The 18600-nt window shown below is 38.5% G+C and overlaps 1 protein-coding gene across 3 annotated transcripts in view; it reads left to right on the top strand.

Moving 5' to 3' along the window:
• The first annotated feature begins 10972 nt into the window (after positions 1–10972).
• Positions 10973–18600, top strand: part of add3a (adducin 3 (gamma) a) — a 217506-nt gene continuing 209878 nt past the window's right edge. For 2 of the 3 annotated variants that reach the window (XM_073026857.1, XM_073026855.1), the window contains exon 1: positions 11827–11981. The gene's annotated coding sequence lies outside the window, so the exon portion shown is untranslated. Of the gene's footprint in view, positions 11141–11826; positions 11982–18600 lie in introns of those variants that run through there. The other variant, XM_073026856.1, reaches the window with a different exon arrangement.

Below are 18600 nucleotides of genomic sequence, written 5' to 3'. Positions count from 1 at the left end.
AGCAGGATTCTTAGCAATATGGAGAAGCAGAGGGATGAAGGGATTACGTTCATAGATCTCTCAAGTTACCATGCAAGTTGATGGGGTGGTTAAGAAGACATATGGTGTGTTGGCCTTCATTACTCAGGGGACTAAGTTTGAAAACTGCACAGTTACAATGCAACTCTATAAAACTCTGGCTAGGCCGCAGTTGGAGTATTGGATAAGTGACATGTTTTATAAACCTATTAATTCCCATGGATATAACTATACCTCTTCCCATCTTTTCTCCTGTAAAAATCCTCTTTTTTCACTTTCTTTGTCTCTGCTGCAGTGGTTCCCAGGAAACCGCTTGTTGTTCCGGGACATCTGAGATGTCCTCTTTTAAAGAATGGGGTTTCCCTCCCTCTACTACTGATGCTGCCCTCACCCGCATCTCCTCCATTTCCTGTACATCTGCATGCATCCTATTTTCTCGCTGCCTTAATAGTGACAGAATCTTTCATGTTACCTTCCACCCCATCAGCTTCCACAACTTCTGCCATCTCCAAAGGAATCCTACCACTAAACATAACTTTACCTCCCCTCCTCCACTTTCCACAGGGATCACTCCCTCCACAATTCCTTTGTCCATTTGTCCTTCTCTCCATCACTCTCCCTCCCAGCACTTAACCTCCTTCTCTGCAAGTGGCCTAAATGCCACATCTGCCCATACACCTCCTACTTTACTTCCATTCAGGGTTCCAAACAGCCCTTCCAGGTGAGGCAACACTTCACCTGTGAACCTGCTCAGGCTGTCTAGTGTTCAGTGCACACAAAGTGGCCTCCTCTAAATTGGGTGCCTCGGCACCATCCGCCACAATTGGGACCAAACATTTTAATTTCCGGTGGCCAAACATTTTAATTCCAATTCCCATTCCTGGCCCCCCCTTTCTTTTCTGTCCTGAAGAAGGGTGTTGGCTTAAAACATCGACTATCTATTTATTTCTATAGATGCTGCCTGACTTGCCAAGTTCCTCCAGTATCTTGAGTGTGTTGCTTTAGATTTCCAGCATCTGCAGACTTTCTAGTGTTTTTGAAGTATTGGAGTTAATTTTAGATCACCTCATTATAAGAAGGATGTGGAAGCTTTAGAGAGGATGCAGAGGAGATTTACAGGATACTGCTTGGATTAGAGAGCATGTTTTAGGAGGATAGGCTGGTTGCACAAGGGCTTTTCTCTTTGGAGCAAAGGTGGATGAAAGGTGACTTAATAGACATGTATAAGATAATAAGAGGCATAGATCAAGTGGATATCCAGTCTTTTTTCCTGGGGCAGAAATGGCTAATATGAGAGAGCATTTTTTTTAAGGCGATTGGAGGTAAAAAGATGCAGAGTAATGTGTGAAGGAAAGGTTGGATTACTCTTGGAGTACGTTAAAAGATTGGCACAACATCGGAGACCAAAGGGGCTGTATTGTGCTGTACTACCCCATCAGCCTGGTAACAATAGCTATTCATGAAACTGTTGCTTTTCTCCTTGCCACTAATTGCATCTTCCTGAACGGTGCTGTACTATTCTACGATATATGTGGCATAATCTGCACATCAGCCATGTCAGAACCTACAGAAATGCAAGGGAAATCATTCTCAATCTTGAAGGATTACCTAAGAAGAAGGTGAAATGACTCTTGATTGTTCAAGATAAATCAAATGTTACAATGGGCAACTGAAAACTTAAACTGGAAAAAATACTATTGTACACCATTGCCATAAAGAATAGAATTGGAATGAAAAATGACAAAAATGACAAAATAGGCATGAGAAAAGAAAAAAAACCGTTGGCCAATGCCTAGGATGGGGGAAAGAATGAAAACCACAGAAAGGAGTAATACTGCATTGGATAATACGCCACTAACAATGGAAGGAAGGATGCAATCTGTATGGTTGTTTCCTTACAATAACTGTATAATCAAAGATAAAGAAAAAAGATATTGCATTTACTGCTTTCAGCATTGCCAAGATACTGTCACTACTACTGCCAGAACAATTTTGGACAAATTCCTGTGGTTTGTAAAGCGTGCCTGAATAATTGTTTCTATAATGTTGATATATATTATATTTACATATCGGTTATCAAATGTTTAAGAACTCACAAGTTTGAAAAATTATCCCTCATGTAATAAACATAACAATGCACAAAAGAAAAATGTATAACAAGTAATACTGTATAGAGAAGTTGGGAAGTTAACCAAAGGTGTGGTTACAAATTGATTTTTATAATAGATTTTTGAATATTTTTAAAGAGGGAAAAAAGTATGAAGATAAGGAAGTTTACAATGATAATTTCAGTATAAAGCCATGCTTATTGAAATTTTTTGCGATTTAAGGCACAGTAGAAGAGAAATAAGTAATACCAGGCAAAAATTGAAAAATAGAGAAAATGAGAACTACCAAGGAAGTTAGGAGGTTCTACAAGCTGGAAAGGTAATTTAAAATCAGGGAGTCTGAATTTAATATGTAAACAAAAGATCTGTTATTAACTCAGCAAGTCAGATAGCAAATGTGAAAAGGGGAACAGTTTCTCATTCCACAAACGCTCCCTGACCTGTTTAGTTTTTTTTTCACCTTTATTTGACTTTGACATTGAATTTAATTCACTGATGAAAAAGGTATCCTCTGGACATTTGGTAAGGCAAGGCTGACATATAAGCTAGTGAGAATACTAGAAAAATATTCAATGCTACCACTAACTCTAGGACTGTATGACTGTCACAACCTCACTGTCCTCTTAAATATTGCTGCTGGACAATTTCTTACAAGCAGCTGATCATGTAGAACTTGTTAATAATGGGTTGATTTTAGTTTATTTAGGCTCCTCAAATGTTTCATATCCAAATGATTCAGTTCCTCATTGGTACATTGAACAGTATACTTATTGACTCATTTTTGGTGCTCGGTTTTATTCTGAAGGATTGGCAGTACTAAGGAAACTTCAGAAACATGGAATACTACAATATTAGTCTGTCAAGCCTGCACCAGTAAGATCAATTAAAGAAATGTTTAAATTCAGGAGACAAAACCTCATGTAAAGGAAGACAGGAGTAATTTGTTCCAATTAAAACTTGTAGATAAAGCTTGTAAATAATCCTTAAAAATGTAACTTACTCTTGTGGTTTAAATTGCCTAAAGGGGGTGCTCAAATCTCAGTTTAAAATAATTTCTAAATTTTACAAGCTTTCCTGATTTGCTTCTCAGAGATGAATGCATTATGTTTACAAGTCCAACACATGTAGAATTCTAGATGGTGGGGTCAACTAAAGGCTGGTTCTGGAGCATATCTCCAGCACTAAATTGGTTCGCTATCAAAACCATGTCCATTGCAGTGTGTTAATTCATCAATTAACACTTTTAAATTGCTACAGGTATTCTACTGGGTTGGATCATACTGGACCTTACCATTTCCTGGACTCATGCCCTCAGTGCCCAGACATTTAGACTTGAGTTTTCAACAAATGGAGGGTCAACCCATTTGGGTCCTTTTATCTGACAGACATCTCATGAGGTAATATAATCTTCAAGTAATGAATAGGTACACCTAAGAAACCTCAGACTGCTTGGTTTGTCTTAAGACAGAATTTTTTTAAATGTTGTAACTTTTCAAAGTAAACTTATATTAAAAATGAGTTTAAAGAATACATTATTAACACATAAAACTGATAAATTAAAGTAAAATAATTAATATATTTGCAATGATCTTTTTCCCCTTAGTTGGTAATCCCATTTAATATTTCTCCACCTCTCTACTCTGGCTTAAAACTGAGGATCCAAATGTGAGCACTAATATTTGAGATCCCCTGTCAATATGTCAGTGCTCCACAGTTCAATGTCAAGTCCAGTAGCAGAACAATAGATCAGGTGCACTGATTTCAATGTTCTAGCAGACATTCACAAGTAATTGGGAATATGTGATACCAAGATCAGCTGAGTCACTTCACAGTTCATAATATTTCAACTGTACTAACTGCCTCCTCTAGTCTATTCTTATCCAGTCTCGTATTCTGTGCTCTCCAAGGCTATTACTCTCTATCCCCTCCTTGATGCTTCTCCCAGAACAAATAAAGTATGTTACTGGAAATGAAAGGTGATTTTTTTAAGGTATTTTCAGCATTTCCAATATGTCAACAACCTGGGAAATTGTCCAGATGGTTTGTCATACCTTTAAAAGCTGTAAAGATCCAAACTTCACAATAAATGTCCCATCAGCCTACTTTTGATCTCTTGGTCAAGATCTACTGAGATGAACAGAATGGCAAAAGTCAAGTTTTTTGCTGTAAAGCCAACATTTAACTGAGTGCATTTGTAGCAGGGAATACTATGTTTGGGGGGGGGGGGGGAGCTGAAATCAATGGGAATTAGAGGAAAGGGAAGAGTGTAATGGCTAACATCATTAGAGCAAAATTAGTTCCTTCAGCCCACTGAAGGTAAAGCAGCACTACACAGAAACAAGCCCTTTGGCCTATAATGTCTGTACCAACCATGATGCTAAATGACATTAATCCCATCTGCCTGCACATGATCCGTATCCCTATATTCCCTTCACATCTAAATGCCTCTTAATCAGTGCCACACCTTCTTCCATAGCCATCACTGGCAGCACGATACAGGCACCTATGTGTGAAAAACTTGCCCTGCTTATCTCCCTTAAACTTCCCCCCCCTCACCTTAAAGCTATGCCCTCTAGTATTTACACCTCTATCCTGCAAAGAAAACTCTGGCTATCCACCCTATCTATCTATGCCTCTCATGTTTTTATAAACTTCTACCAGTCTGCTTTCAGCCTCCAATGCTCCAGAGTATGTAATCCAAACCTGCCCAAGCCTTTCTTGCAACTAATGGTCTCTACTCCAAGCAGCACCAAGTTAACTTCCTCTTGACTCTCTCCAAAGCCCTCACTTTCTTCCTGCAATGGAGTGACCAAAATTTAATAAATGTGGACTACCAAAGCTGTACAGAGCTGCAACACGACTTCCTGACTCTTATACTCGATGCCCTAACTGATGAAGGCACGCATGCCATATTCCTTGTTCACAACCCTATTTATTTGTGTTGCCGTTTTCAGAGAGCTATGGACTTGTACCCAAGATTCCTCTGTACATCAATGGTCCTGCCATTTACTATACACAGCTCCCTCACAGTTGATTCTCCAAGTACAATATCTCATGTTTGTCTGGATTAAACTCCATCTGCCTGTTCGCTACCCATTTCTACAACTGACGAATCCTGCTGTATCCTCTGACAACCTTATTCAGTATCCACATTTCCAGTGTATTTGAGTTTTCTGTAAACTTGCTAATCAGTGCTTATTCTCATCCATTTCATTTATACATTCATATATATCACAAACAACAATAAAAATGCTGTTTGGATAAAAGTTTCTAAGATACAGAACATGGATCAGTACATATCAATTAGGAAAGAAAAATAATTGAAAATCAAAAGAAAACTGCAAATACAGGAAATCTAAAATAAAAGCAGAAAATGCTAGAAATTTTAAGGTCAGTCTCCATCTGTGGGAGGAGAAACAAAATTAACTTTTCAACTCAAAGACCCTTTGTCTGAATAAGTGAAAAGTAGTTAAGTAAAATATGAACTTATTTTACCTAATATACAATTTAATCAAATTGTAAAAGAAATCAAAATAAAAAGCTTGCATTTATATTGTGCCTCTTACAACATCATGTCATAAAACATTTCACACAATTATACATTTCTAAACTGTAGTTACTTTTGTAATATAAAATATTGTAATATTATTTAATTAAGATATTGTTATGATTCACTTATAAGTTACACTTATTATTTAAGATAAGAAATGGCAACCTCCCATTACAGTACTCATTCAGGAAAAAAATGCATGTGTAGAATAAATTCACAGCACTGCTTCAGAAAAATTAGGTCACTCATAATAAAAGTTTTTCGAGGTAGTCACTAGGTTGATAGAATAGGAAAATTAGGCACATTCATCAAACAGACTTTCAGAAAACCTTTGTTACTGTGCTTTACATTGGATCATATTACAAAAAGGATTATTGTTGTATTGTAGAAAATTTAACCACTGGATTAGGTATTAGCTGTGATCTTACAACCAAAATGTTTTACTCTAAGAAATACAATACTGATAATCTGGTGTCCAATGGTTCAGAAATCTGGGTAGTTCAGCATCTGGCTTACACATTAGCCTGTAGTGTGAGCTGGGGGACTCGAGCTATCTGTGTGGCTGGAGCTATGGGCCCCGATAATAGGCCAAGGGTGCATTGATATGGGTTCAAGAATACTGTTCAGAGACTAATAAACTGAAACTTACTATTTCAATTTCCTGCTCCCTCTAAAAACATCAGGTTTACATGAAAAATTATTATACTACAGTATATTTTATAAACCAAAATAAAAGCATGTTGGATTATTAATATGAGTTGCATTCAATAAGTCAAATCTGCTGTTGTGTTTGAGAATACTGGATTAACAGGTTTATTGAATAGTCATCTTGGAAACTTGCAACGCCCATTAACTGTGTTTTCCTATGATCAGTCCTAGACTAATCTTCTACTTTTAAAAATTAATATTCTTCTTTTTCTTAATTTTCTACTTTTTATTAATTTCCTAGATTGGGAATATAGTATGAATTTAATATGGTATAGAAAGGACATAAAAAACAATAAGATTCTTATGTGCTCAGTGAGTGGGTCAAATAGCATATTTAACATCTATAAAACGGAACAATAATTAATGGTAGAGAATAGCTGTACTAAAGCACAGATTACAGAAGATTCATAACTAATGCAAATAAATCATATGTGAAGCTATCAAGGTGATGGATTGTATTGATGGAACTATTCCATATAAACTAAAAGACAGCATTTTGACATTGTTCAATTCACTAACATTATCATGTAGACTGTTGTGCCCAGATCTGGTTCCTTCACAGCCCAGATATACAACAGCCTTGTGGGAGGTCAAACAGATGTTGTAGAACAAGAAATATTCCTTATTTGAAAAACCTTAGATAGCCAAGGGCTTTAATCAATTTACTTTGAATAAGGCAAGGGTTCCCAACCATTTTATATGTTTTTCTCTGTGGACATGGTACATCTTTAATGATATCTGCGGATGCTGGAGGGAAATACTTCACACTACTTATTTACTTATTGCATTTTGAATGATGGTAAGCTTATTGGAAGTTTCAGAACTCTATGGGAATTAATTACCTCGAATAATTTTCTTTAAGATGTTTCAATCAGATTATAGGATATTGAGAGACAATGACATATTGACTCCCGTCTTCAATTACCGAACATCTCTAAAAGAAGTCGGATTTCTCTGGTTGTATGAATCATAGCACGTTTTCCAGCATATAGCAGTGAAAAAGGAACAGATGATAGCATTAAGAAAAACAAAAAAAAATTGAGAAGCAATGAAATTAATTTCATTTTGCCAGTTGCTTAATATTAGACAATGTCTTGCTGAAAAGCTGTCTAAAATGATTTCTTCCTCACTAGCACTTGGAAACAAAACTTGAATAATATGAGGCCAAATCACTATTTTTTTTCTAGGTAGTTGTAAGTACAGCTATAGGTTAGTAAAACAAGTTTTGTGCAACAGATGACAACAGCAAGAATCTTTCCCTAGATTTCCCTATTGTACCAGTATAGTTGCTCAAAAACTAATTCAATTAATACCATTATGAAATAATTCAGTGTCATATGAAATTAGTGATAAAGCCAATAATGGCTTAATTAATGAAATGCACTATTAGCATCTGGTATTTTGCTCTTCACCTGGGTGACCGCATGGATGTGGTGGGCTTTGCTCATCTTCTTGTGGGGTACACATATTGTAGTGGTTATTTGAACAACAAACCAAAACCACTGAGAGACTGAGTGAGGGAATTAACACTGTATGATGCACTTCTAAATAACTGAGTTCCAAATTGAAAAAAGTACATTCAATCCTTTATTACAAAACCAACAAAGATGAGTGACAAAGGCAAATGATCAAAAATAGTGATTTAAAAACTAACAAAACCAGCATAGCATTAATAAATTAGCATAATAAGTGGTTACAAAATTAGCAGGCAACAAAAAATATCTATTCCCTAACTAAATTAACAGAATAAAGGGTGAATACATGATAATACTCATTTACTTCTACCACGCCCAAAACCCATGTGACAGATTACAGTAACCAATAAAATGTGCAACCCAAAAATCAATCCAGACATACAGAAAATGGGTACATAGCTCCTACGCATATAAAGTTTCTATTTGCCAGTTACTGCCTATTACATCAACAGCTAATAAGTTTTCCATTTCCTTGGTAGCTGCATAAATCAATATAGAATTTGGCATCTGCGCAGAGGGAACAATGTCAATTACTGGTAGGGATTGTGGAACACTGACTTGCATAGTGGATACATTGGACTATATGTAGGAGTGCTATATTTTTCTAAATCTGACTCTCCCAAATTGAAAGTGGCAATGAACAATGTTATGAATATGGTAATATTTAATTAAGTTGATCTGGGTCTTCATGCAGAGCAATGTCCCTGGACCTTGTAGTAAGGTCTCTGCAAGTCATTTGGAACTTCATTTTGAGGTTAAGAGCCATTCTTTGCAGAAAAGCCATTCTCAGTGTTGCAGCTGGCTTCCAAAACCAGGCCACTTATCAGCTATATCCTTAGTTAAGTGAACTGAGTCCAGATTTTCCCTTCATAGACCAGTGCAACAATGAATCAATGATTAAAAAGAAGCTGGAATCATGGTGTTCATTATGTAGCAGAAAACAATGCTGAGATTTTGAGCAACATTGCACTGTTACCAGTAAGTCAATTAGGGGTGTATGTACTTTCAATGGATTAACTGGGTTAGCTGGTGCACAGAAGAAGAAAAGCTTTTTCCCCCACATCCAATTGTGGTAAACTCAAGACTGATCTCCAACAAAAGTAACAAAGTGTCTCAGCCTGAAACATTGACTATTTATTCTTTTCCATTGATCCTGCCTGACTTGCTGAGTCCCTCCAGCATTTTGTGTGTTTTGCAAATGGGTGGGGTTTTTAGTTCAAATAAAAGCAGAGTTAATTTGGATTGTCAGACAGGGATTTCAATCTATTAAAATTATTTGCATAAAATATATCCACATGAAAGGGGATTTTTTATCATTTCTTCAAAGATATCTAAGTATCCCCAGTAAAGTGTTGAGAAAACAAAACTTATAACTCAAATATTACCTACCTGTCCAATCATTTACTTACCACAGTTTAAACAAACAATTTCATTACATGACATAAATGGCAGCTTATCCTATTGAGCATAACAATTTCTATATTTTATAATGCTGAGTATTACAAATTTTGTAAAAATAATGAGTTCATTATTGTCACCTGTAATTTGGTGGGAAACATTTTCCATACAGCTCATTTCATCACATCAATAGAAAAGAAAAACAACAACAGAATACAATAAATAGTGGCGGCAGACCATAACATGCAAGACCATGACGAGGTACATTGTGAGGTTAATGGTCCATTTTATTGTACAAGGAAACTGTTCAATAGTCTTATAACAGCAGGACAGAAACTGTCCTTGAGCCTGGGCTGGTACACACTTTTAGCCTTTGTATCTTCAGGAAGGGGGAGAAGATAAAATCTGTGGGTCTTTGATTACATTTATGAGGACTCTAGTGCAGATGGAGACTATAGAAGGGAGCCTGCTTAACATGATGTGCTGAGCTGTGGCCAACACTCTCAGCAGTTCCTTGTGGTCTCAGCTGCAACAGTAGCCAACACAGTGATACACCTGGATAGCATGCTTTCTATGGGATCTCTCTGTAACAGTAATACTTTATACAGATTAAAACATTAAATCTAGGTACTGGTGAGATTCTGTGCACAGCTGTTAATCTGGAAATGATTGAGATGCTCTGGCCTACTTTACACTTTTAGAGCAATTTCAGTTTCTTTCCAATCATTTTAAATAGTTTACACCTGGCTTAATTTATTGGTGATAAAATTGAAGCACTTTGCATTAATATAACAAAGCTGTTTCTCATTGAGAGTTGTGATGTGGATAACTATGTCTCATTTGAAGTAAGTAAGAAGTAGTGTAAAACCAATCTGGGTATACAGAGATACCAGAAATGATCAGCTGGACATGTTGAGCACACCATTGTTGAAAAATACATTGAACAGGAAATAAATTATTTCCTGGAAAAAAGTGCATATATTGAAAAACAATAATTGTATTTTCATTTTCAGGAACAGAATTATGTAAAACTAAAAGATTATAGTGTATTTTAAAGGAATAGATTAATCACAAAAGGCACATACTTTGTACCTAAAATAATCATGTTTTCTTTTTTGTTTGCAATGTATATTTAAGTTTACTCCTCCAAAGTGAACCAAAATGTTAAAATTTGGGTGCACAACAAAATGATACTTGCTAAAATTAACATTTTAATTATAATTTGCAATAAGGTGTTACGTTTTACTTAATTAGGTATGACTTTTCCCCACGTATTCAACACATGGCTCGAAGTTTCTCACTCGCTTTTGTGCTTTCAGCTGCAATTGTACAAATTACCCCTCCCCCAATTCACTGCAGAGTTCATCAAATTCCCCCATTGTGGAGTCCCACCCAGTCCACATCAGAGGTCAATGTTTTTGGCATGTATTCCGCACAGCACCAAAAAAAAAGTTACAGCAGTTTTGACTTAAGGCTTTGCTGTAACCTTCTAAAACTATTTAACAACATTATCTATTTTAATTAAATATTGGGACAAGAAATGAACATTTTTGGACATTATTGTGCAACCGCCCACCCCAAATTACATTGCATATAGTTTTAAAAACACAAAACTACTTTTTCTGCACTGTGAATACTAATATATATTTCTTGGTTTATTTCGCGTCTTGTAATACTGCAGTCTTCCAGCTGTTGGCCACATGATGATGAGTGTCGTTACAGAGTAGTAAAATCTCTGCACCAATTGAAGCTGGTCAGTACTGGAAGGTTTTTTAATCAGCTCTCGCTCGTATGGTAAAGCAAACAGATCACACCACTTAAAACAAGACACACACTGGATCCGGATCTACTCTCTTATAGCCAGCCTTTCAGACGAGAATAAGGTAGGGGCGAACAATTAACGTTAAATAAGTATTAATTTTTTTTGTTGCATCATTGCAGTTAGTGCACACATTTAGTCATGTTTTGAAGATTTGGTTTTGGTGTTAATTATTGCTGTATAGTTAAAGTTCTTTGAATGTCTTGCAGTGAACTACACGACCTGCGAGATTTACCTCGCTGGTGTTAAAAATACCAGGCCAGGTTACCTGTTCAAAACTTTTAAACGAAGGAAAATGTTCTGATTTAAATTTATTTTTTCTTCCTCCCTCGGTTGGTCACCCCGCCCCTTTTTCACCGCAAGGCTTCTTGAATGAATCACCCTGAGTGATGAGTTTATACAACCTTGTACAATGTTTTGAGTGCTTTTCCCGAACATATAGCGGTCAGAGTAAACTGCATGTTATGAAGATATGGAGGGAGGGAATGCCAAAATGAGAATTGTGATTATGCAGTGTGCCCTGGAAGACGTCTGCGTCCCTTTATTTTAAATATACTGGCAAAGCCTAATGCTTACCGTTTAGGGGAATTATCCTGCTTGATTTGTAATTAATACCGGGGAAGGAGGAGGGGTGGGGGCTAAGAACTCCTTTCGACCGTCCATTTTTCAAACGGCTCCCGAGCGCCCGATCTCGCGCGACCGCCCGCCCCGGTTACCCGGTCGCCGTTTGCGCAGGCGCCAAGGTTGGCGGCGGCGGGTGCTGCGCCTGCGCGAGGCGGTGGACCCACCTCCAACTGCAGCTGCAGGAAAACCCGCTGGAGTCCAAGTCGGGAAGCAACCGCCTCTGAGAGCGGGTTTTAACGGCGGCTGGACGGCGCGATGTGGGCAGAGGGGCTGTGAAAGAGGTACTAACTCCATTTCAAGTACTGACGTTATACTTCAGGGAAATGCTTTAAAAACGTTAGAATCTAATCGGATCAGTACACGCTTGTTAAACGCGCGGTCTGAAGTGCCGGGAAAGGTGTTTTCCTCACCGTCCCATATTCCGTGTTCCAGGAGCAATCGGATGCGTCCCTGTTCCTCCCCCCTCACTCTCTCCCCGATTTATCCATACAATTCGTTTGTGTGCGAAGGATTGTATAAATAGCCTTTCAATTGTGCAATTGAAGGGGAATTGAGTGAGACCAGTTCGAGAGTGGCGTGACCCAGTATGGCTGTGGCTTCGCCCATAACTGCATAAATCTTTTCCCACGCAGTTCAAGCCAGTTTTAAACGAGTAGGCAGCTCTTGTGTGTCCAGGTTCTGAATTTCATGAAGTTCTTTTCGCGTAGGTTGCAACAGATTGTAGCTGCCGTGCAGCTCATGAGTAAAGTGGACGAATTTTAACGCTCCGCCGTTAACTGAGTTGCACGGCATTCAGTGGCCTTAAGATACAGCCACATCTTTCAAAGCTTTCCAAAGTGATTCTGAGAAGAAACAAACTACATTAAATAGGGAGTAACACTTTGCAATTTATTTTTAATAAATAAATTGGGGCGGGGCGAAATGTATCTATTGATCGGTAAGATAAGTAATGATGTCTTGTTTTCATTTTGGGTAGGATCATTGTCGAACTAACGTGCCTTGATTTTTATCACAACTTCACAACATGGCAAATTATTGGTTACAAAAATACTTGTGTGTTTTATTTAACTTGAAAGTTTGTCCATTCTTCGGTTGAGTATTGTAATATGACGCTAATTTTATGCTCTGCATAAAACTCGTGTTGAATTTTGAGGGATGTTTTAACGTCATGTACAAAACTAAGATAAAATTCTGCACCTTTTCAATTCTCATTTTTTGTGATTGATCTGGAGGTAGTACATAACCGTGCTTTGGGGGAGGCTGAGATTTATAACTTTGAGAGGCATAGATAGTCAACAGTCAGCATCTGTTTCCCAGGGCAAAAATGTCTACCAGTTGTAGTTTTTTTAGACATCATTCCAATAACCCCCAAGCAGCTTCCTGTGCTGCAGTGAGAATAAACAAAGCCTATCCAAACTCTTTATAAGAAAAGCCTTCCATTCCAGACAACATCCTGGTGAATCAGTATGTGAAACATACCAGGATTGATTATGGTTCAGTGCCAAGCATAAAGCACAGGACAATACTGTAATAAACAGCACACCAGCAACCAACAGTTTACAAGACAATAGTGCAAACAGCCATAAGCAATCAACTATTAGCAGAACTGTCTCATGCAAATGTCAATAATCAAATTTAAATTTGAGCATATCAGCAAATTAAAAATTATCACCAAGAGGAACAGTAAAGAACATTTTAACTGATGTTGTGCAAGGACAGTTAGTGTATTAGACCTGATGAGGTTTGCTGAGAAGCTGGTTAGCTACAGGAAAGAAAGTTCGGATATTACATATGGCCGTGGTAGTGATAGATGTAGTGTCTTCCTGATGGTAATTTGGTGAATGGGTGGATTCAGCTGAAATTTTCCCGTCACTTTGGCAATTAAAGTGTTTTTAAATGTCGGTAGCTGACAGCCAGTGATCTCTTTTGAGTGGACCACTCGCTTTAGCCTGATCTTGGGGAGAGAGGAGGCAGCAGGAAACCAAATGGTGCTAAAGGTTATCTAAGTTTCTTCACTCTAATGCTGCCAAATCTTTCCTGTGGTGTGGCAAGCAGAATCATATACAGTAAATGCTGCAGATGCTGGAAATCCAAACCAGTGTGCACACCATTTTGGAGAAAGTCAGCAGATTAGGCAACATCTATGGAAAGCAATACAGTTAAAGTTTCAGATGGTGACCTTATTCAGTACTGTACACTGAACTTCAAGTGTGGCCTAACAAATGCTTTGGACTATTGCAATGTATTTGCTCGCATCCAGCATATGGTAGCACTGTGGAAGACTCTGCAGTTTGTGAAATGTAAAGCAAACGTCAGATGTATAGCAATGGGGTTTTTAAAGGATAACTAGGAAAGTTGACCTGTACATTAAAATAAGCTGACTTGTTTTGAGAATTTGGCATTATTTGACTAACCACACACATCAGACATTTCAAACATTGTGTGGTCACGTGTTTGTCTGTTTTCCATGTAAGCAATAATTAACAAGTCTGCAATAAAAGGAATCTGAAGCCTCCCCTATTTTCTCTCAATCTGCAATGAGTGAACTCAGCCCTTATATCAACAATAAGATGGATAAGTGAACAGCAAGCACTATAAAACCAGGTTATGTATATTTTCTCTCGGTTTTATAATGAGCATTTACTTTTATCTCTAAATTCTTTAAATAGAAATGCAGACTTCATTCATGTTGATTTAGCTTTAAAGCATGCGGTCCTATTTTTGAAACAATTGATCAGCAAAGCAAAAGTAGACCAATAAGATCACAAGACATAGCAGAATGAGACCATTTGGCCCATTGTTTCTGCTTCACCATTCAATCATGGCTGATCCTTTTTTCTCCCCTCTTCTGAACCCCACACCCCAGCTTTCTCCCTGTATCCTTTGATGCCATGATCAATCAAGAACTCAAGTTCTGTCTTAAATACAGCCAACAACCTGGCCTCCATAGCTGCCTGTGGTAACAAATTCCACAAATCCATCAATTAAGAAATTTCTCTGCATCTGTTTTAAATGGATATTCCTCTAGGCTGAGGTGGTGCCCTCTTGTCTGAGACTCCCCCACCATGGGAAACATCCTTTCCACATCTATTCTGTCTAGGCCTTTGAACATTCAAAAGGTTTCAATGAGATTCCACCCCCCCCCCCCCAATCCTTCTAAATTCTAGAAAACCCAGAGCCATCAAACATTCCTGTATGACAATCCTTTCATTCCCAGAATTATCTTTGTGAATCTCAATAGGCTGGCATTGCTCTCCAATGACAGCACACTTCTTTCAAGATGAGCACAAAACTGTTAACAATACTCGTGGTTTGGCCTCACCAGTGCCTTATAAAGCTTCAGCATCACATCCCTCCTGTTGTATTTTAGACCTCTTGAAATGAATGCTAACATTGTATTTGCCTTCCTCACCATGGACTCAACCTGCAAGGTAACCTTTGGGTGTTCTGCATAAGGACTCCCAAGTCCCTTTGCGTTTCAGATTTTTGGATTTTCTCCCCATTTAGAAAATAGTCTGCACATTTATTTCTGCTACCAAAGTGCATTTTCCAACATTGTATTCCATTTGCCTCTTTCTTGCCCATTCTCCTAATCTGTCTAAGTCCTTTGCAATTGACCCGTTTTCTCAATACTACCTACCCCTCCACCAATCTTTGTATCATCTACAAATTTGGCAACAAAACTATTACATCATCTAAATCATTGATAAATAGCATAAAAAGAAGCGGTCCCAACACTGATGCCTAGTCACTACTAGTTGGCTACTAACAGCCAACTAGAAAAGAATCCTTTTATTCCCACTTGCTACCTGCTACCAATCAGCCAATGTTCTAGTCATGCTAGTAACTTTCCTCTTAACTTGATAAGTAGCCTCATGTGTGGTATCTTGTCAAGGGCTTTTCTGAAAGTCTAAGAATTCCAGCAGGTTTGCCAGACAAAATTTTCCTTCAAGGAAACCATGCTGACGTAGCCCCATCTTGTCTTGAGTCACTAAGTACTCTATAACCTCATCCTTAACAATTGACTCCTAACATCTTTCCAACCACTAAGGTCAGGGTAACTAGTCTATAATTTCCTTTCTGCTGCCTCCATCCTTAAAGAGTGGAGTGACATTTGCAATTTTCCAGTTCTGTGGCACCGAGTCCAGTGGTTTTTGAGAGATCATTACTAATGCCTCCATAATCTCTACTACCTCCTTCAGATCCTTGGGGTGTAGTTCATCTGATTCAGGAGACTTGTGTACTCTTGAGTGTTTCAGCTTTTTGAGCATCGTCTCCCTTGTGATAGTAACTGCACTCCTCTTAACATCTGTCACACTGTGAAGACTACAGTGAAGACTGATGCAAAATACTCATTTAGTTCAGCTGCCATCTCCTTGGCCACTGTTATTATTTCTCCTGCCTCATTCTCTAGCAGTCCTATATCCACTCTTCTCATTTTTACATACTTGAAAAAGCCTTCACTATCCAGTTTGATATTGTTTGCTAGCTTGTAGTTGCTCTCTAGGTTTTTAAAAGCTTCACAATCCTCTATCATCCCACTCATTTTTGCTTTGTTGTATGCCCTCTCTTTTGCTTTTGACGTTAGCTTTGACTTCCCTTGTCAGCTACGGTTGTACTATTTTGCTATTTGTGTATTTCTTAATTTTTGGAATACAGGTGCCCCTGCACCTTCCTCATTTTACCCAGAAACTCTCACCATTACTGCTCTGCTGTCATCTCCTTCCAGTTTAATTTGGCCGACTCTTTTCTCATACCACTGTAATTTCCTTTACTCCATTGAAATACTACTATGATGTACTTTCTCCCTATCAAATTTCATATTGCGATCATTGTCTCCTAAGGGTTCCTTTACCTTAAGCTCTCTAAACACCTCCGGTTCGATACATAACACCCAGTCCAGGATAGCTGATCCCCTAGTAAACACAAAGTACACTGCAGATGCTGGGGTCAAATCAACACGTACAAACAAGCTGGATGAACTCAGCAGGTTGGGCAGCATCCGTTGACTGCTCGTTTCAACGGATGCTGCCCAACCTGCTGAGTTCATCCAGCTTGTTTGTACGTAGCTGATCCCCTAGTAGGCTCAATGACAACTGCTCTAAAAAGCCATCTTGTAGGCATTCAACAAACTTGCTCTCTTAAGGTCTGTTACCAACCTGATTTTGCCTATCAACCTGTATGTTGAAATCTCCCATGTCTATTATAACATTGCTCCTTTCAGACACTTTTTCTATTTCTCATTGTAATTTGTGGTCCACTTCACCTGTTTATAACTGCCTTCACCTTTTACACTGGGTTTCTTAACTCAGTCCACAAGGATTCAACATCTTCCGATTCTATGTCACATCTTTCTATTGATTTGATGCCAGTCTTTACCAGCAGTGCCACGTCACCTCCCCCGCCGACCTTCCTATCCCGCTGATACAGCATGGAACTTGGGACATTCAGCTCCCAGGTACATCTATCCTTCTGCCATGATTCAGTGATGGCCACAACAACATCATACCTGACAATCTGTAATAGTGCAACAAGATCATCCACCTTATTTCTTATACTCCATGCATTGGGATATAACACTTTGAGTACTGTATTTGCTACCCTTTTTGATTATGTATCCTTAATGCACTGATACTCGCCCTGCTTGCTGTAATTTTGTCCCATCATCTGCCCGCCCTTCCTGACAGTCTGACTGCATGCTATCTTTGCTTTATTACCATTTGTCCTATCCTGAGTCCCCTCGCTCTGGTTCCCAACCCGACTGACAAATTAGTTACACCCTCCCCAACAGCTCTAACACACCTGCCTACGAGAATATTGGTTCCCCTCTGGTTCAGCTGCAGTCTATCCCTTTTGTACAGCTCATACCTCCCCCAGAAGAGATCCCAATGATCCAAGAATCTGAAGCCCTACCCCTGCCCCAGCTTTTTAGCCACACATATATCTGCCAAATCATCCTGTTTCTACCCTCACTGGTGTGGTAGAAATCCAAACCCTGGTGGTCCTGCTTTTCAGCTTTCTGCCTAGCTCTCTAAATTCTCTTTTCCGAACCTCTTTGTTTTTTCTTCCTATGTCATTGGTATCAATAAGTACCAAGACGTCTGGCTGCTCTCCCTCCCCCTCCAAAATGCCAGGAATGCAATCCACAACATCCCTGAACCTGGCATCTGTGAGGCAACTTGCCATTAGCGTGTCCTGTTCACGTCCACAGAATCTTCTGTCTGTTTCCCTGACTATTGAGTCCCCTATCACTACTGCTCCCCTCTTCTCCCTTCTGCGCCACGGAGCCATGCTCAGTGCCAGTAATCTGGTACTCCTAAGAAGTAATCTCCCACAATAGTATCCAAATTGGTATACTTATTAACTATGCAAGCAGTGACCTATAAAGGAGCCATCCAACCACCATGCTGGACAGATGATTTCTGGAGTAATCAGCCGCCTAATTTTCACAATTTTTCCCCTTGAATTTAAGGCTGTTTTAATTGTACCCATAGGTAATCAAACTTATGAAACTTGTTAGAGATACAGAGGACTGCAGATACTATAATCCGGAGGAATTCAGTAAGTCATTCTTTTGCTTAGGAGACTTATTTCATTGAACATTCAGATAAATGTACAGACATCCATTTATTTGACTTGATAGTAACCTTGGGATGGGGGAGTTGTAGAAATTGAATGCTGTGGAACTATGACTTTTCCCAAGTTCATAGCAAGACTGCTATGTATTTCCATTCGCATGTTACTTTTTAAAATCCATAACTTAAGAGTTCTTTGAAAATTTCAGTCTCAAAAATAAATCCGAGAGAGACTTGTATTTGTAGTAGTGTTTGACCTCTAGATATACCAGAGCACTTTGCAGTCAATGAAGCTTTCAATTGTTTTTAATGTAATATTTCAAGA

This window comes from Hemitrygon akajei, chromosome 23 (assembly GCF_048418815.1).
Source record: "Hemitrygon akajei chromosome 23, sHemAka1.3, whole genome shotgun sequence".
Taxonomy (NCBI): Eukaryota; Metazoa; Chordata; class Chondrichthyes; order Myliobatiformes; family Dasyatidae; genus Hemitrygon; species Hemitrygon akajei.
The sequence above is the reverse complement of the archived record's forward strand: the minus strand, read 5'-3'. Positions and strand labels throughout refer to the sequence as shown.